We start from the raw sequence: 17593 nt of genomic DNA, 5'->3' as shown, positions 1-17593 counted from the left end.
GTGCCCCAGAGATAGGCTCCTCCCTAAATACTTGGAAGAGAATTGATTAAGTTAGAGACAGACTCTCTGTGTACGGTGAGAGCTGTGTGCTCTGGGCTGGCTCACACAGTGCCCCTGTATCAGATTTTCAGATACCTATGGATTTGCCAAAAATCAAGGGCTGTCCACAAGACCTGCAGAATCATTCTGTTTGAGCAAAACCAACTGTATGCAGGGCTCCCTCAATGCCCAGAACAGTTTTCTGTTTTTGAGCTGATACCATCTATATATCGTTAATTCGGGATGCTTTTATTCATTGAAAAGGGCATGGCAATGGGATTAATCTGTCTTTAAAGTGGCTACAGATACTTATTATCTTCATCATAAGAGCACGGGTGCTTTTTTACTCATCAAATGAAGAATGACGGGAATTTTCCCAACACCCTACAATTACCTTATTAATCAGGATTATTACCAGCGAGTCTGAGCTGGCTGGCTGCAGGCCGGGGTGTGAGGGGCGCGCGAGTCAGCATGCGCCTCTGCGAAAACGCAGCGACGTGACTTTTGTTTAGTTGACAAATGTCCTGGCGATTTCCTCCTTCTCACACGAGTTCCAAAATGGATTAGCGTTCCCCGTTACGTATTTTTATTTGCCTTCACTGCCGACTTAATTCAGTCTCTCTCTCATGATTTCTTCTGGAATTTTACGCCCCTGGAGGTTAAAGCTCCCATAATTTGATGGTTGATTTTTTTAAAAGATTTATTTATTTATTTTTAGAGAGGGAAGGGAGGGAGATAGAGAGAAACATTAATGTGCGGTTGCTGGGGGTCATGGCCTGCAACCCAGGCATGTGCCCTGACTGGGAATCGAACCTGCGACACTTTGGTTTGCAGCCCGTGCGCTCAGTCCACTGAGCTACACCAGCCAGGGCTGTGATGGTTGATTTTAAATAATTACGTGGGCCCTCCATTCCAGTGCCTGTGGCCTCTGGTATCTTCTCCTGATGAGAAGTGGTTTGACTCTGTTCTGCACGTGTCCTCGATGCCGCTGACCCTGCCTGTCCACGCCCATTGTGTCGGGGTCACTGAACTGTCCCTGTGATGGCTGGCGGATGTTGTGACACCCCAGTGCACGCCGAGTGTTTATAAAGCGACATTGGCTTGCACAGTCTTCTGCTTGCTTACCTTCCTTGCTCCAGAAGGTCTTGTTAGGAAATGAGCCTCGGGCTGACCCTTGTAACCATCAGCAAGTACGGATTCCAGAAAAATGTCGACGCGAATTTTTTAAAAACCAATTTTGAAAGCAGACACAAGATACCCAGTGTCTTGTCCACGACTGTCCTTCGCCGCCAAGGACACACCCCTCACCTTTCTCGGCGTGTTCGCTGTCGCTCCCTTGTCATCGTTGGCGCCCTGGGTCACGGGAAATTCCGCATCCATCTCGGGCTGTCCCCGGACTTTTGTAGATAGATCAATTCTTTCTAGGGCCCATAGCAGAGTTTTGGTTTGTTCTTTTTGTATCCTGGCATTTTTACACATCTTTTCTGTTTTGCAGAGGTTTGGGCGAAATGCCGTCTCGGACTCCTCGCTGCCCAGGAATCCACCCGCAGAAGGGAGGCGCCGCACCCGCCGCCAGGTGGGGGCTGGCGTCACGTGACCCGGTCCCGCGCTGGGGAGGCGCTGCGATGCCGGAGACGCACTCGCCGCCCGCCGCAGGTGGGTGACTCGCTCGCCGGGAGCCTCCCCTGGGGTGCCCACCTGGCAGGAAGCCTTTCCACTTGGTGCCGAGCACTCGGCCACGTGGAACCGGCTTCCGTCCGGGGGCCGCGGGTTTGCGTGTTGATGGGCGTTTGCGGAAATGTCCGAGGCGATTGGGTGGTTTTCCTTCGATTTGTTCCAGAAATTGTACCAACTAAGCTTTTAAATTTTTTCATTCACTTTTAAAATCACTGCCCCCGTTCTGGAGAATTCCCAGTCGGAAAGAGGACTTTCAGGAAGGCGTGACGCGTGATATGATAAAATATACCGAGGCAGAAGGGGGGAACGGAGGCAGCGAGGTTCGCAGGAGACACTTTCCTTTGTTCACGCCCAACTCCAGTCGTTTCTTGCCGAGGTTCCCCCGCCCCCGGGCATGGGTTTGACAGAGGGAAGGTGTCATTTTGGGCCATGAGACAGGCTGCTTTCAATCATCCCCGAACTCCACCTAGAAGACAAACTGGAGGTCGTTCTGAAGTGTGACGAGATTAAAGAGATGCATAGAAATGATATTTGTAATAATAGAGGCAGTCTTGGCAAAAATAGTCCTCACGTAGTGTCTACTTTTTAAAAAAAAGATGGTTTCTCGTTTCTAATATAAGAAAAGAATCAAACTATAAATGCTTAAGACCCGAGGTTCACTGTAACCTGGAGATAACGCTGGCATTCCGGGGTCCAGAAACAAGGTGCCCTGTGCGCTTCCGACAACAATGTCGGCGGGTCCCCTGGCACGAGCTACCGAGACCACGGCAGGGCCAGGGCTCCGCCCTCCGTCTGCTTTCAGAGACCGAGACGCAGCGAACCTGCTGGGAAACCTCCCTCGGCGTAGCTTCCTCTGAACGGGTGACACGCACCTTGGAAACCCCAACTTAACCCCCCGAGTGCTCCCGCGGCACCCGAGTTCCAGTAACCGAGAGTCACGCTCGGGACGCGGTCACTGCGATTGTGCACGTCGCCGTGGCACGTGCCTCCTTACAGATGGTGAGCTGCCACGCTTCCTCCCGGGTCAGACACGCGTGTGTGCGTGTGTGTGTGTGCTGCCGAGTCTCAGAAACAAAACGTGACCCCGTTCTCCATGGAAAAGATGTACACAAAGAGAAGAGAACGACAGTGTTCTGCATTTGTAAGCTACAGGCGCTGCTGGGCGGCCCACACGGAGACATTGCAAGTTCGTGTCTCATCGCTTTGAACCCACATGGGGGTATTCGGGGCGCAGTGTTGGAGCACCACGCAGCCGTAAAGTGACCTAAAATAACGATGGGGGGAAACTCCGCTCTGCTGATACAGGGCACTTTGCTTTTAATGTGGTGTTAGCGAAGTGATTTAGATGGAAACTGAAATCCGTCCCAGCTGAAGGCAGAAGCACAAAGACGTTTCCTTCTGGACAGCAGGCTCAGCGTGGCAAGATCAAAGGAACGATTGTATCTGCGTTGCAGCTACAGACCCAGAAAGTTTTACAGTATCCCTGTCTCCACGCCCGGGCTTACGTGTCTCCGGTGGCATTTAAATTACAGCCTTGGGTAGCCAGGCAGTCCAAACACCGCGTCATCTGCGGGGACACCCTGTTATAATCTGTCAGGGCGTCTCATTTCGCCCTCTTGCCTCCGGGGCTTGTCCTTGTTGCTGTCTTCTGCTGGAAAAATCGAGCAAATTATCTGTCAGACCTGCTTTAGGAGTTGGCCTAAGCAAGCTGGGGGGGGGGGCATGTTTTGGTTTATGTTCACTTAATTAATTTTACTAGTTCATAGATTTCCCCCCTTTTTCTGCAGTGTCCCCTCCACATTTTGTTTGTTTGATTTTAAGATTGTCGTCTTACTCATATGTGACGTGATGATGGTGTATTATAGACACATATTCAATGGTGGTCAGCAATTAGAGAATTACAGGCGAAATATTTTTCTCTCAGTGAAGTGGTTTATGTTAAACTGATGTATAATAGAGGGATTATTATACATAAATGAACATTGTTCTCTGAATCCTTCTATAGCACACAATATCGATTGTGTTTCAAATGTCACCAGGGAGAAAAGTTTACAATTGAAGACCTGCTTTTAAAAGAATGTTTATTATAATGCCTTAACGATAAAAACCTCCTAAAAATTAACACTTAAAATGCTCCTGCAGATATAAAAGTGAGTTCCATTCTTCCAGGAGTAGTGGGCATTTTCTCAAATAGACATAGGCAGAAACATGTAATCAGTTATTTTATACCTTCATATACTACCCAGTGGTTTTTTTTTACATATATAGTTACTAAAAAAGCAAAACGTGTTTTGTCTGGGAGCATGGGTTAGAGTAGTAACTGATAGATGTCATGTTTTCATGCTCCAAAAATACAGCATGAGACTTCACGTATTTTCCAGTAGATTTAAATAATTTGAAAATCTGATGAGTTTTTAAATCATGCCAAGATTGAGATGCAAGAGGCTTGTTGAGAACAAGTGACTTTAACAGGCCCTTGGGACGCATTTGAGTTTATTTTTTAATTAAGACGACGCTGCTCCGGCTGAGGCAGCGGGGAGCGTGTGTCACTAGGAGGTGTGCGCTTCGGGACGAGACAGCCACTGCGAACACGCCGTTGCTCAGTTTCCAGGCGCTGTGGCCGGCCTTTGTTCCTAGCGTTTTTGGCAGGAAGGTCCCACCGCCCACGGGCTGCCCGTGGCGTAGAAGCGAAGGGCTCGGCAGACGGGCAGGAGGTTTGGGGACCACACTCTGTCCCCGGAGACGCCCGGGCCCTTTAAGAGCTTCCCTCACCCGGGGAGCGGCCGGAGGTGCTTGCGTGGCGTGGGTGAGAGTGAACGCACCCCCTTTCCACAGAACGAGGACCAGGGGTCGCCACACTGAGTTCGCATTTGAGAGAAAGTCGCGACCGGTGGAATCTGATGTGGCTCAGCGGGGCCCTACGCCGCAGTATTTTGACTTGAAGTATCTGTTTTCCTTGTATTGGAAGCAAGAAAACACAAACGAGAGAGAGAGAGATTGATTGGTTGGTCTGGGGGCAAAAGACTGGAATAGATTGAAGACCCTCCCTGTGGGGGAGCCAGCTGGTGTCATGCCCGCCCCCTCCCCTGCCCAGAGCCCAGCCGACAGGCGCGGATTGTGCTGGGCATCTGTTCTTCGGTGAACACCAAGGGTCAGAGGCGGCGGTACGGACACCCGGCACCCAGCCCCCGCCGAGGACCGGAACAGGGAGACGCGCTGCCGCTCCCCGCCCTCCCTCCCCGCCGCAGACGCCCCCACGACCCAGGCCGCCCCCTGGGTGTGCCAGGTGAGACCCTTCACCGACGTGGGAGCTGCCTGCCCGCACACCCACCCGGGCCTGCCCTGAACGGTGCCCCTCGCCGGGGGGGGGGGGGTGCCGCGTGACCCACGCACGCTCTCACCGTGGCCCTGCCGCTGGCCGGAGCTGCCTCGGCAGTACGTTCCTGTCGGGGGGTGGGAGGGGGGGTACTTTTGCTCCTTGGACCTTGGCAGAAACGGTTTTCTGCGTGGCCCCACTGGAACTAGCTTTTCTCACTCAGCGTTGTGTTTCTGCGCGTGGTCGACGTTGCTGCGTGTGGTTCTACGTGTAGTTCCTTCACTGCTCCGTGACCTTGCGCGGTGTGTGTGTGTATCCTCATTTTATTTTGGCGAGCTCTTCCTCGACCTTTGGGTGGGTGGTTGCCTCCTTTGCGGTCACTCAAGCTGCTGCTCTCAAGCTCCTTGGGGGGGGGGTGCCTTCTGGGACCCACAGGCCAGAAACACCCCAAGGGGTTCCTAGAATGGGAACTTCTGAGCCTCAGCGTCTGAGGCTGGCGTAAGGGCAGTTACCAGAACAGGAGTTTCTGAGTCTGCATCTCCGTGGCGGCGCCAAGGGCAGTTCCACGCAAGGCGAGACGTAGAGGCTCCGCTGAGGGACCGGAAGGACTGTCGGGCCGTGCAGGCCTTTCTGTTTGGAGACCCGGGGCGGTCTGCACGCCACATCCGCACGCGTGCTGCCCTCGAGCACCGTGAGTGGGTCCCCGGGCGGTGCTGTAAAACGCCGGCCTCGCTGAATCGGTCGTCCCTTCTCTCCAAACCCGTTAGACACAAGGGGGAGCGAGGCCAGAAACCCTTTTGGCCACCTCAGTACGGACGGCACGCGTTTATTGTAAACGTGGGAGACGGGGGTGCAAATCGGGGTGTCCGGCCACGGCAAAGAACGACCGGTTTTACTCCCACACCCCGTCCGGGTTCTTGGGGTTTTCAGAGCAGATGGCAGGGCGGCGGCTCACACCCACCGGTGTGAGGGGCTGGTGTGCGTAGGCCGGCTGGACTGCAGAGTCCGCCGGAGGGGCCGGGCCGGGGGAGGCGAAGGGGGTGCCTGAGGAGGCCGAGTGCTTTCTCCCTGGCACGCTCCGTCCGTTTTCTTCGGGGTCATTTCCACTCGTCGTTCTCACGGACGAGGATTGCTCAGTGCTTCTCAGAATACGTTCAGGGACTGAATGGTTGGAGAAGAGAGACTTAAAATGGAAGAGGACGGAGGAATTATCTAGCCCACCCTTTGCTCTTTGCAGCTGGGGAAACTGAGGCACGGAGAGGGAGGCGAACGGCATGGCCGGTCTCTCCAGCAGGGATCCCATGTGCCTGCCGGCAGATGGTTCTAGACCTAACCCTGGGAGGTGCACCCCCTGCCCCAGACTGCACTTAAACTTGTGACTAGCAGGAGGTCGTCCAGAGTAGTTCCTGCCTCTGCTCCGTGTCGTGGTCCTCCCGGATTCCCAGCCCCGCCTCTGGCCACGTGTTCTCCCCTTCGCAGGGGGCGGGCACCCCGAGAGCAGCAAAGGACACGGGCCGGGGCCCAGGGCTTCTTGGCTGTTGCTGTCGCTTAGAACTCACATCCGCCACACACGCCCGCCCCCGGGGTCACTGTGCCCCGGTGTGCTCGCCGGTGAACTGGAGATCACCGACACATTGCTCCACGCGAACGTGCGTGGCCCGAGCCCCTTGCTCGGGGCCCTGGGGGTTTCCCGGTGAGCCGGGCGGGTCAGGAGCTCCGCGCCAGTGCAGGTTCCATCCCCAGCCGCAGGGGCCGATGGCCAGCCCGGGGGCTTCGGTGGCCTTCCTCTTCCTCCCGAAAGAGCCCCGGGTGCAGCCTGAGGTGCGAACATCCACATAGGCTGCTGGGACAGGCGGGCTTGTCCGCCCTCCCCACAGCCCCGGGGCCAGCTGCCCGCGCTGCGTGGGCCCTGAGTTCGGGCTGCCCCCCTGCCTCCCCCTCTGTTCGGTCGGCGTGCTGCGGGCCCCTGAACTTTGGCGGGGCCTGGACTCACCCCCTCGCAGACGGCCACGCCGCCAACGACGGCACTGTCCCACTCCCGGCTGCCCCTCGGCTTCCGTGGGGACAGCAGGCCCTCTGTCCCTGACTCACGGGCTGAGTCCTCCTGGAGGGGGGCATGCCTGGGCAGGGGGGACACGCAGCCCCAAGGCAGGTGACAGCCCCGTCACCCGAGAGCGTCCCCGGAGGACACAGGCCCCTCGCAGTAATCCCTGGAAGACACAAACCCTTCCCCCCTCCATGCCTTCGGGTCACAGCTGCCATTGCAAACCCCAGAGCCACGTGGCGGGCGGGGGGTGTCCTCACCGGCCCCCACCCAGGCAGGGCCCGGCCGCTGTCTCCCAGAGACCTCTCCCTGCATGACCGCTCCGTTTCGGGGGGGCGGAGGACTGTTTTCAGCTTGGGTTGCTACTGCCCAGTTACACAGGGAAAAAGGGCATTCCCTCTGGCCGTTCCCAGTCCTTTCCCCCTTCTTCAGATGATGGTGCAGGGAAATGGCTCACGGTGAAGGGTGTGTACACACACACACACACACACACACACACAGAAACCGTGGGGACCCCCTAGTTCTCGGGTTCTGGGAAACCCGTTCCCCGAGTGCTCTAGTGGGGGGGTCGTGGAGCAACAGCTCACACGTGGTCATGCCCATGGATTCTTCCGGTCACCGTGGGCGGGGCCCAGGTCTGCCTCCCGCGGGGACGGAGCAGCCTCTGCCCAGGACGGCTGACCCCGAGACAGGCCTGCGCGCACTGCCGCCGGGCTTGGGGAGATCTGTGTCTCGTTTCTGTTTTCGGGTGGTGGTTGTTGTTGTTGTTTTCATTTTCCTGGACTTTCTACTTCCCACGCTCCATTTTCCTGTGCACCTGGAGTGGGTTTGCGTTGAAGAATCCGTCGGTCCGTCTGTTGGCTGGGGAGGACGGAAGGCAGGAAGGGGGACCCTAAAGAGCAAAATCCAAGCCAGTGTCGTAATGGCTAGTGGCCCTGACTATCTGTGTGAATCATAAATGTTGGCAAAAGCCTCTCGCAGCATAGTGGGAAGCATGTCTCATGTGCATCCAGTAGGGCTGAAGCTTTTTTACAGTTTTAGGGAGAAAACGGTAACAAAGATACAGTTTTCCAGCTTTTTGCAGCTGTCGCTGGAATGATGGGGAGCTGCATGGAGACAGTACAGTGGGGCGGGGTTGGGGGGGCTGGGTGTTGCTGCAGATAGCGTTTGTCCCTGTTTCCAAGTTTTGATCTGTCCTCCTTAATTTCAAATATGGGAAAGGAACTTAGCTGCCCCGGGAGCGGGGGGTGGTGATGTGTCCAGAGGTTTCAGAACTATATAAAAGTTTTATTTATTGCAAAAATAGCAGGCATTCGACTCCGTGTCCTGGGGGAAAATAACAAAGGAAGGACCCATTAAGCCTCCCTGCTCCTCAAGGGAAACACAAACGGAGGTTTATGCGTTCTGACATTTTGAGATCAAGTGTGTTCGCCGGTGGCTTTGGGGATGGGGGGGGGAAGGGCCGGCTGGAGAGCACTGCTGTCCGGGGGGCGCCAGCGCGTGACACTGATTGGAGGGGACGGCCGAGTGCTGGGTTCTCAGATGCATTTAAAAGAGAGAGAGATAAAAACAACAACAGCAAAAAAACCCGACCAGAATAGGGTAAATTATGTCACTAAGTAGTGTAAAACTGTAGGTATTACCTTTTGACTGAAACAGCATGAACAGTAAACTCGTGAGATGGACCGAAAGTCACACAAGGGCTGGAGCAAGGATGATGGTTTTGAAAGTTGGGACGAGAGGGTTCAGCTTGACCGTGAACTTGACTGAGCACTTCAAGGAGGAAGTGAGCCCAGAAAGGACCCTGATTAGGAACTGGCTGCGGCCTTGTCTCTGTGTGCTCACGAGAACATAAGGAAACTCACTTAAATTTTGGAAGTATCCGTTTCCTCTTCTAGGAGATAAAGTGATTCACTTACACTAGGTGAATTAAAAAAATCTGAGGAACTGGAAATTTAGGTGCCAATCTATTTTGATAGGAAATATAACCTTAGGATATGCTTTATAATAATGGAAATAGAATGACTCTGAACAATTGGTCAGCATTTTTTAATCATTAATTTAGGAGTTACTTCTTAAGATTCCATTTTACAAGAATGTATGTTTAAGCTCTTAGCCGAATGGGAAATAATTCAGATTTATACTCACTTTCCGTCAATAATCTATAACCAAAGAAGCAGAACAGATCAATTTAAAGTAAAACATATGCCCTATTTGCTATCAGTTCCTCATTTGATACTCTCTAAAACTAAACCGTAGACCGTCATAACTTTGAATTTCATGAAGGAAAACAAAGAGAAGGCGATTTCAGTTTCTTCGCCACTTTTTAAGGCAAAACCGCCACGACACGGTGCCCTGGTCGTGTAGACGCCTTCCCTTCCCCTCCCTCCCGCTGTGTCTTCCCTGCCGCTCTGTGGAGTCTGAAGCAACTCCAGTCCCAGGAGCTTCGGATGGATGGACATGCTCTTCCCCGCATCGGGGGCTCTGGAGGGCCGTGGCTGACTTAGCTAGGGAGGCGGGGTGGGGCTCACTCCTTCCCGATCCAGCAGATGGTTTCTGCTTAGGAACTTGAACTTCAGATTCCAGAAGACTCTTCTCGCGTTTCCAAGGTCTCGCACCGACTCCCTGCACAGACTCTGCCGGCAGACGGTGAAACCGTCGAGCCGGGGCATGAACGCCACCTCCTCCTTCGGCCTGATCCCGTAGAAGCAAGGAACCCGGCTCCGGGACCTTCCACGACACGGGAACCGGGAGTGGGCGGGACGTGCACGAGAGCAGGGCAGCAAGCGCCTAAACGCAGATGGTCTGTCTACCTCCGCTCAAGGGTTTCGTCAGAGGGAACCGCTCTGGCGCAGCCTGAGTAACCAACCGTCTTAGGCGGTTTCGAGAGCAGACCTCGGAACAAATGTGGGCTCCGTCTGCCGCCCCCTCCCTCCCACGGGTGCCCACGAACTGCCCTGGAGAAATGCCGCGTTATGGAAAAACACACTATTTACAAGTATATAAATACGCTGAAATTTAGGAGACATCTGTTTTGTGTTTCTCAGTATGCCGTGCATATTTTTATTTCATTATTCCTCCTAAAGGATTCCAGACTCGTGATAATGGATGTCCCTCCACATTTAAAAGTTTACTGTCCATTCCGGTAAGATACCTTTAATAACCACAGAGGTTCGCAGAAGTTGCGCTTCCAACATGAGACTGATTTCAACGGACATAAAGAGTTCTATTTAAAAGCAGAGGGGAAACGGGGTCCCTTCTACCTTGGGGCGCTGCCCAGCCAGGAAAGGAAAGCTGATTGGTCGATACCGCCGGTCTCCCGGAGACATCTTTAAACTGTTTCGTACTAGGGTTTAATAACAGAGAAATGATAACATGTGTCTGGAATGCCCGTGAGGGTCTCCGGTAGAGCTTGGGAATGCGTGAGTGCTCGTTGAAATACTGCCCGGAGCCGGTCTTGTTTATCGGGGCTGCAGCCTTGCGGTGTGGGCCCACAGGGCTCCGTGTTACTGTGATTGCCCTTACACCAGCGAACCTGAGCACAACGGAGCGCCGTTCAGGTGATCTTACAGAGCGGGGCGCTGTTCCGAACTGAGAGCGTGAAGGGGACTTTTTGAAAATGAATGTTTAGCTCAAACAACTCCAGTGAGCAAACTGTTTTTGTTGCCCCCAAAACCACTAAAAAAAGAATGGAGGAGTTTTCTTTGCCCAGTTATTGCCAGAAAATAAAAGCCGAAAATAGCCTGAAGCATCAAGTATTTTTACAGCCCTCCGTCCAGAAGGACCAAGCCCCCCCAGCCCCGGAACCCTCCTAACGGGAAGTCCGCCTCCCCTGGGGGGAGGGGGGAGGGCAGCGTCTCACCGACTTGCTCCGGTGAGTTTGGAACCATCTGAACATGGTCAGCCTTCCAGGTGACTACTGTGAGGCAGTTTGTTGCTGTGGGGTCGGAATTCCTTGTCTGGAGCGATAAGCAGGAATTCACCGTTGCGTGAAGAGTTGCCGTCTGGGGCCTTGTGTGTTGAGTGCAGATGACATAGTGCAAACTGGCCTCTGGAGAGGGACGGCTGTGCCGAACTATGACACACGCGTGGGAACGGGACAGTGAAATAGTCCCCGACGTTTTGGACATGGAGGTGGTGGGAAAAGAAGGCTCGGGAATGCATTAACTTACCGTGTTTCTGTGTCAGGTCTGCGAGGTGCCTCTCCCCGTGTGACGTGTTCCTGCCGCCTGGGAGGGCGACCGCCTGCCGAGACTGAGCATCCAGCCGCCGGGGGCGCCCGCGTGGAAGTCCGCAGCCCTCGCACGGCTCCCCAGAAAGCCAGGTAAATAGCAGAGAGGGGGCACAGGCTGTGTCTCGATGGGCAGCTGGATGCAGGCGTGCACCAGAGATTTCGGGAAAGGCGGTGCGCCTTTCGGACCCCTGCTGCCTCCAGGGAAAGAGGGAGGCTCTCCGCCCAGAGAGGAACCGGAAACCGTTCCCGGCCCCGGGGACCCACTGTCCCGTGGGAGCAGTAGACTGAGAAGGAGGCACCCGGGCAGAGTTCTCGTTCTTAAAAATGAGCTGCTGCAGCCTCTCTGTTTGCTTCCAAAGGACATGGCGCAGGGTGGGCGACCCAGCGCGGGAGCTGGGCCCTGTCCCCTCTGGGTGCACGGGTCCTCTTTCAGTTACACGTCCCCCCGGGAGCTGGGCCGTGTCTCCCCTGGGTGCACGGGTCCTCTCTCAGTTGCACGCCCCCCGTCTGCCTTGTGTTAAAGCCCAACAGGGTCGATCGGGCGGCCCGGAGGTCCCAGAGTACATGTTCTATATCGTCTTACGTGCAAGTTTGGAAAACATAAGCTAATGATTTCACAACCCAAAGGGTGTTAAAAATAGAAGCTCAAAGCTACTGGTAATGGGGCACGTGGGCCGCGGCCACCGCCCGGCTGTTGTAAGCAACGCCGCCGTGAACGTGGGGCCGCCCGAGTTCTTTTGAATCCGTGTGTCCGGGTTCTCCAGGTGAATCCCCAGGAGCGGAATCACTGGCTCCATTTTTCCTTTTTCTTTCTTGAGGAAACTCCATACTGCTTTCCCCAGGGGCTTCACCGATCTGCATTCGCACCCGCGCTCGTGCGTGGGTTTATCGATGGTGGGCATTCTGACAGGTGTGCGGTGATACCTCATCGTGGTCTTATTTTGCATTTCTCTGACGGCTAGTGACGTTACACATCTTTTCAAAGAGTCTTCATACCTACATGCCATGGAGTATCACTTGGCCACAAAAATAACTAAATCTTACCATTGCCGCAGCATGGACGGGCCCACGGGGTCTTATGCCAAGGGAAATAAGCCGGACAAAGACCAACACCGAATGATCTCACCGGCATGCGGGATCTAAAGAACAAAACAAACAAGCAAACGAGGGGGACAGACTGACAGCTGTCTCGGGGGGGGGTTTGGGGGGCTGTGTGGGCAAGAGGAGTGGGGCTGAGAAGGGTCGACGGTGGTCACAGCGCGGCCACCGGGCCACGGAGGTCCTCTCAGGGGACAGAGTCGGTAGTATCCTGAGCTCTCTGTGTGGGGCCACGTGGGCACAGAAATGTGGGGGGGGACCATTTTGTCAAGTATACGATCGTCTAGCGGCTGGGCTGCACGCACGCAACTAAACTAATACAGAATCATGTAGTTTATAAACTGTGATTGGAAAGGAGAATTGGAAAAGGAAAGGGAAGCAGCCCAAGACCGAAGAGGTGACAGATGTGCGGAGGGGTGCTCCCTCTCTCTCCCCGCCCACCGCCCTCTTCCCCTCCCCCGCCCGCCCTCCTCTCTCTCTCTCTATATGTATTTCTGCGTGACTTTTTTGGAAGAGAAACAGTCACAAAGGGCACAACGAGGTGTTTAAAGCCCCTGAAGTGTTTGGATTATTGCTGCACATTTCACAAGGAACGCCCGTAGGTCGGCACGAACACAGAGTAGCCGTTCGGTGAAGGAAGTCTTTGTTTTTCTCTCCTCAATTGTGATTTCAGTGAATCGAGTTGCCCCGTGGTCCTATTGTTCAAGGAACAAGCGGACCCATTAATACTGCATGGAGGAAAACGCACGTGACCTGCTACCTCAGTTGTGCTGAGTTTGGGCCTGTGTGTTTGCTGGAATGAGGGATGAAGGAAATGCTGATTGAGCCCTACATGGAATCATCCTCTTTGATTAAGGAAATGAAAAGTAGGAAGGAAAACTTTGAAAAAAAATCACAGACTCCCAGGTGTGGTAAAGGTCATTAATCAAGGTTCAGAATCAACGCATAAATTCTTGAAACAATCCACACACGCCACACGGTGCGGGTTTGATGGAGACTGCATGCCGAAGCATTCACTTCCCTGAGATGTGCTGAGTGCTGTGATCCGGACCTGGAGGGGCCCCTTGACTGTTTTGTCTGGGACCCCCATCTCAGCCCACAGTTTCCTGCGGGGAGCGCGGGGTAGGGGGAACCGAGGCCCCGCCCCGCCCACTCTGGGCGAGGCTCCTGATTGGCCACGCCCACTTTTAGATTACACCCACTTCCAGGTCAGTCCTCCCAGTGGGGCCTGGGAACTCGGTATCAGAGAGCCTTAGCAGCTTCCCTCTCCTCCAGCAATAGTGTTTGATATGCGAGGAAAGCCGGGAGGGAGGAGCAGCTGCGTCCTCAGAACAAATGGGCACATCGTGCCGCCCTCACCTGGTTTGAACCGTCTCTGCGGACTAGAAACCCGGAACGTTACCGTACCTACCTCACTCTCCTAAGTTCTTTTCTGAAATTCCTACAGGTGGGGCTTTGGAACACACTCGTCATTTGCTATTTCGCATCCTTCCTCCTCCATCCTGATCATGCAAACATTCGTTTTATTACCGAGTCAGTATTCACGAACAGCTCGGGGGAAATAAAATTGTATTATATGCATTGTTTCACACAGGTTGATGCAAAACACATTCCGCCCTGTCGACCGAACGAACAGATGCTTGTATAATTTATGAGGCCAGGAATACACATTCACAACATCTCCCCAAAATAGCAAGGCATGCAAATGACATCATTAGTGGGGAATGAAGTCGGAAAGCTGGGGAGAGCTGGGCTGGAGACTGAATTTTGAATGGAGGGTTGAAAGTTTGAAAGATGTTGTCAGTATTCTAAAAGTACGGCCAGGACACTCGGCCTGTCATGGCGTGTGATGCAATCATAAAGTCAGAGCCGATGGTTTCACGTGGAAATTAGAGGAACCCTAGCCCTGTTTCTCCGTGATGCATTTCTGGTCTCCCCCCCTGACAAATTTTAAGGTCTGTGTAAGCAAGAGTTCTACCATCATTTTAAAGACAAATATATTTTTTTCTGAGGAAAAGAAATGCCTATTTTCTGTTATGCACGTGTTACTGCTAATTGCCCAAGGTTCATTTCCGTGGTTAATCACCACGGCAGAAGGATGCCGGCTGCGGCCCCGACGGGGCAGCCGCGCTGCGGGTTGATTCTGAAACTGTTTTGACTCTCCGCCCGCGAGACCGTCCGTCCTTCTCCCGAGGAGGGACTGATCCGGCGTTCCTGCGAAGTCTCAGATCGCGGAGGCTGCATTTCTTCCCTAAAAATAAACCCTGCTGACCGCGGCTGGCACGGCTTCTACCAGTCACCGTGGCAGCACTGGTGACAGAGTGGCTTTTCAGTAGAAAAATGTGCTTTTTGTTGGTTTTTGTTTTTTTAAACCCAGCTCCAACCAGGACTTGAATTTTTCATTATATTTTCCTCAGTCCAAACTTCATGCTATCCTTGGGGCCTTTTCTATTCAAAAAGGTTCTTTTCTTTAAAAAAAAAAGACTTGTAAATTGGTTCTTTAAATGATTATTTATAAAGGAGTAGTTTTGAAAGACTGATATAATTTAACTTCAATATAAGCTCCGTGGGCTTTGGGGAAGATGTAGTAATGTATATATTTTCTTTTCTTTTTCCTTCAGGAAGAAGTCTAAATCCGAAAGCAAAGGAACACCGAACTATTTTTCTGGTAGACAAACCCTCGCAACATTAAAAAAAAATCTGGAGAGTTGATGGATGTGTAAGAACGCGATGATACACTAGTCTCATTCTGTGCCGAGCCAGTGGCGTGGTGTTTGCTTTAAAAGATAACTTAGGGCATGAGCTCAGGGACGAGAAACGGTTTTGACAGGGGATCAGACGGAGCCGTCCCGAGCCCGCCAGAGTCCCCAAGGCTGCGTTGCTGCTTTAGGTAATGGGGGAGGGGGGCTCCGGAGCTCGGGGGGTGGGGAGCCATTGCACCTTTTGAGTAGAGACACCACACCTGACCCCCAGAGAGCTGCCCGCCCACCCGCCAGTCAGTCAGCCAGCCCACCCGCCAGGTAAGAGAGGGCACGGCCGGCCGCCGGACTCCCTGGGGACATGATGATGCTGCGTTTCTTTCTTTCTTGGTTTAAGATATATTTCTAGGCACTTCGGAAAAGAAATCTAACTTTGCCTAGATTCGAGACCTAAGTCTCTCCGTTACATAATGGGTTTCATGCTGTCCGTGGCAGAATACGCATTATGGAGGATTCAGGGGAAAGATGAACGAGTGTCCGTGGGGGGTGGTTTTAGGACCCGCATGTCATGCGGGAGATTGAGGACGGGCGAGGGGGCGGAACCCGGCCAGCGAGCGGCGCTCCCGTCCGCGGACTCGGCCCGCTGCTGCTGCGTTGAGCTGTTGGCTTGGCGCGGCCCGGGAGAACAGCGCCTTGGAAACTGCTGCGAATCTCCCACACGGAAACCTTCGCCCACTGGGTGGTCCCAGTTCGTTCGGATGCGCTCTGGAGAACCAAAGTGTCCACTCAGCTTGTGATACAGTAAATCGCGGATACACGAAGGACAGTAAGATACGCGAACACTACCGGTGGTGCCAGGATCTTCCTAAAAGCGACCTTCGTGTTGGACCTGCAAAGTTTCTTAAAAAAAAAAAAAGCAAACAAAACAAAACCCTCCTCCATTAGAATAAACTCTTACGTATTGGGGGCACTGTACAGTTTTTCAACAAACAGTACACGCATGCCGATGTCCAAGAACAAACCCCGCCAAGATGGCTAGAATGTAGATTTCCAAATCTTTCCAGAAAATACAATTTCCTTGTAAAATCGTAAGGGCTCAGTCTGTGCCAGTTGGACTGATTTGTTTGCGAAAAATACTTCCAAATCCCTCACAGTCTCTCTGGGAATATATATGGTGTGGATTTTAGGTCTAAATCCAGTTAATGCGCATATTAAAAACCAGCCAGTTTTCCCCCATTGCCAAATTGTCCAAAGGTTGTGCTGGGAATGTTTTCCCTCCAAAGCGAGCCCAGAGACCTTGCCCAAAGTGCGTTGCGCACCACTGTTGCCACGGTGTTTCGGGGAAGGGCACCCCTCACTGCGCCCAGGAGCGAGGCTGTGGGTGCCCACGAAGACGTGGCTCAGGGCCCCGCCCCTGGGGACGGTTGCCCCAGAGCGGGCAGGTCTGGCGCCCGCGGCCGGGCCCTCTGGCCCCGCCTGCTCGGGGAAGGGCACGCCCCCCTGTCACCTCAGTTGTCCGCACGGCTGCGCAGGGTCTGTCCTTGCCACCGCCTACTCTTCCTGCTGGAGTGGCGAGTCCCCACGTTCACCGTGACCACGCCCCAGCATGGGCCTTTGCGACAGGCAGGGTAGCCGCATCATCTGTAGGGGCACGGGCTGGCGCTGGAACATTCCAAGAGAGTCTGCGTCACGAGCAGCGGGAGAAACCGTTCGAGAAGGTAGAAACGGACACCAAAACGGGGTCTTGGGACCCCGCACACCGGTCACCTTTCCTAAGGCAGCTACTTTTCGTGACTCATTTCCACCAACACTAAACAGCGCAGGTTAAACTACAGATGCGCGGCTCTGGCCACCCCTAAAACGTTCGCACTGACCGGAGCGAAGGGTCCCCTCCAGCTGAGCCCCTTTCGCCGGGCCACGCCCGCGCCCATGCGCTCCGTGTAGGTCCAGGCGCCCGGCGGAGGGAGGGGCTGGAGGCGGCGCGCAGATGCCCCAGCTCATACACCTGCCCCGCGGAGGCCGTCACTTAGAGTAAACACGTGTCGTCAGCAGACGACATCGTGCCGGAAACCGCTTCCGCGGCCCCGCGGCCTGTCACGCGGCACGCGCCCCAGGTCCCCTTGCGCCCGCGCCAGGCCGCGTTAGCTTGGCGGCGCTTTCGCGCATCCTGTGACCCTCGCTCAAGGCGGAGAAACCGCGTGGGTTTGTTTATGATCTCCAAACCCTGAGCCACGCCGAAATGCGGCCCGAGCTCCGCGGCCGAGGGAGGAGAAATCAAAGCCGAAACGCGTCTGGATGGGGCGCGCGTCGCTCGCGTCCTCCTGGCACGCCCCTCCGAAGCAAAGGGCGGGGCGAGGGAGGTCTCTATCCCTAAACGGCCTCTGGCTGGCGGCCCTTCTCATTCCAGGGAAGCTCTGCGGCAAGCGAGACCGCCGCCATCGACTTAGAACCCTGGAGCCCGGGCCGGTCCCTAAAAACGGCCCCGC

General features: G+C 54.3%; 1 long non-coding RNA gene across 1 annotated transcript in view; it reads left to right on the top strand.

The window, feature by feature from the left end:
* The window catches only part of LOC123805236, a 51672-nt gene extending 35473 nt beyond the window's left edge, over positions 1 to 16199 (top strand). The window contains exons 5-7 of the long non-coding RNA XR_006783280.1: positions 1535 to 1695; positions 11265 to 11400; positions 15030 to 16199. This is a non-coding gene — a long non-coding RNA (uncharacterized LOC123805236). The remainder of the gene's footprint in view (positions 1 to 1534; positions 1696 to 11264; positions 11401 to 15029) is intronic.
* The last annotated feature ends 1394 nt before the right edge of the window (positions 16200 to 17593 follow it).

Source organism: Phyllostomus hastatus, unplaced genomic scaffold (assembly GCF_019186645.2).
Source record: "Phyllostomus hastatus isolate PE091 unplaced genomic scaffold, TTU_PhHast_1.1 phas_contig_148, whole genome shotgun sequence".
NCBI classification, from domain to species: domain Eukaryota; kingdom Metazoa; phylum Chordata; class Mammalia; order Chiroptera; family Phyllostomidae; genus Phyllostomus; species Phyllostomus hastatus.
The sequence above is the reverse complement of the archived record's forward strand: the minus strand, read 5'-3'. Positions and strand labels throughout refer to the sequence as shown.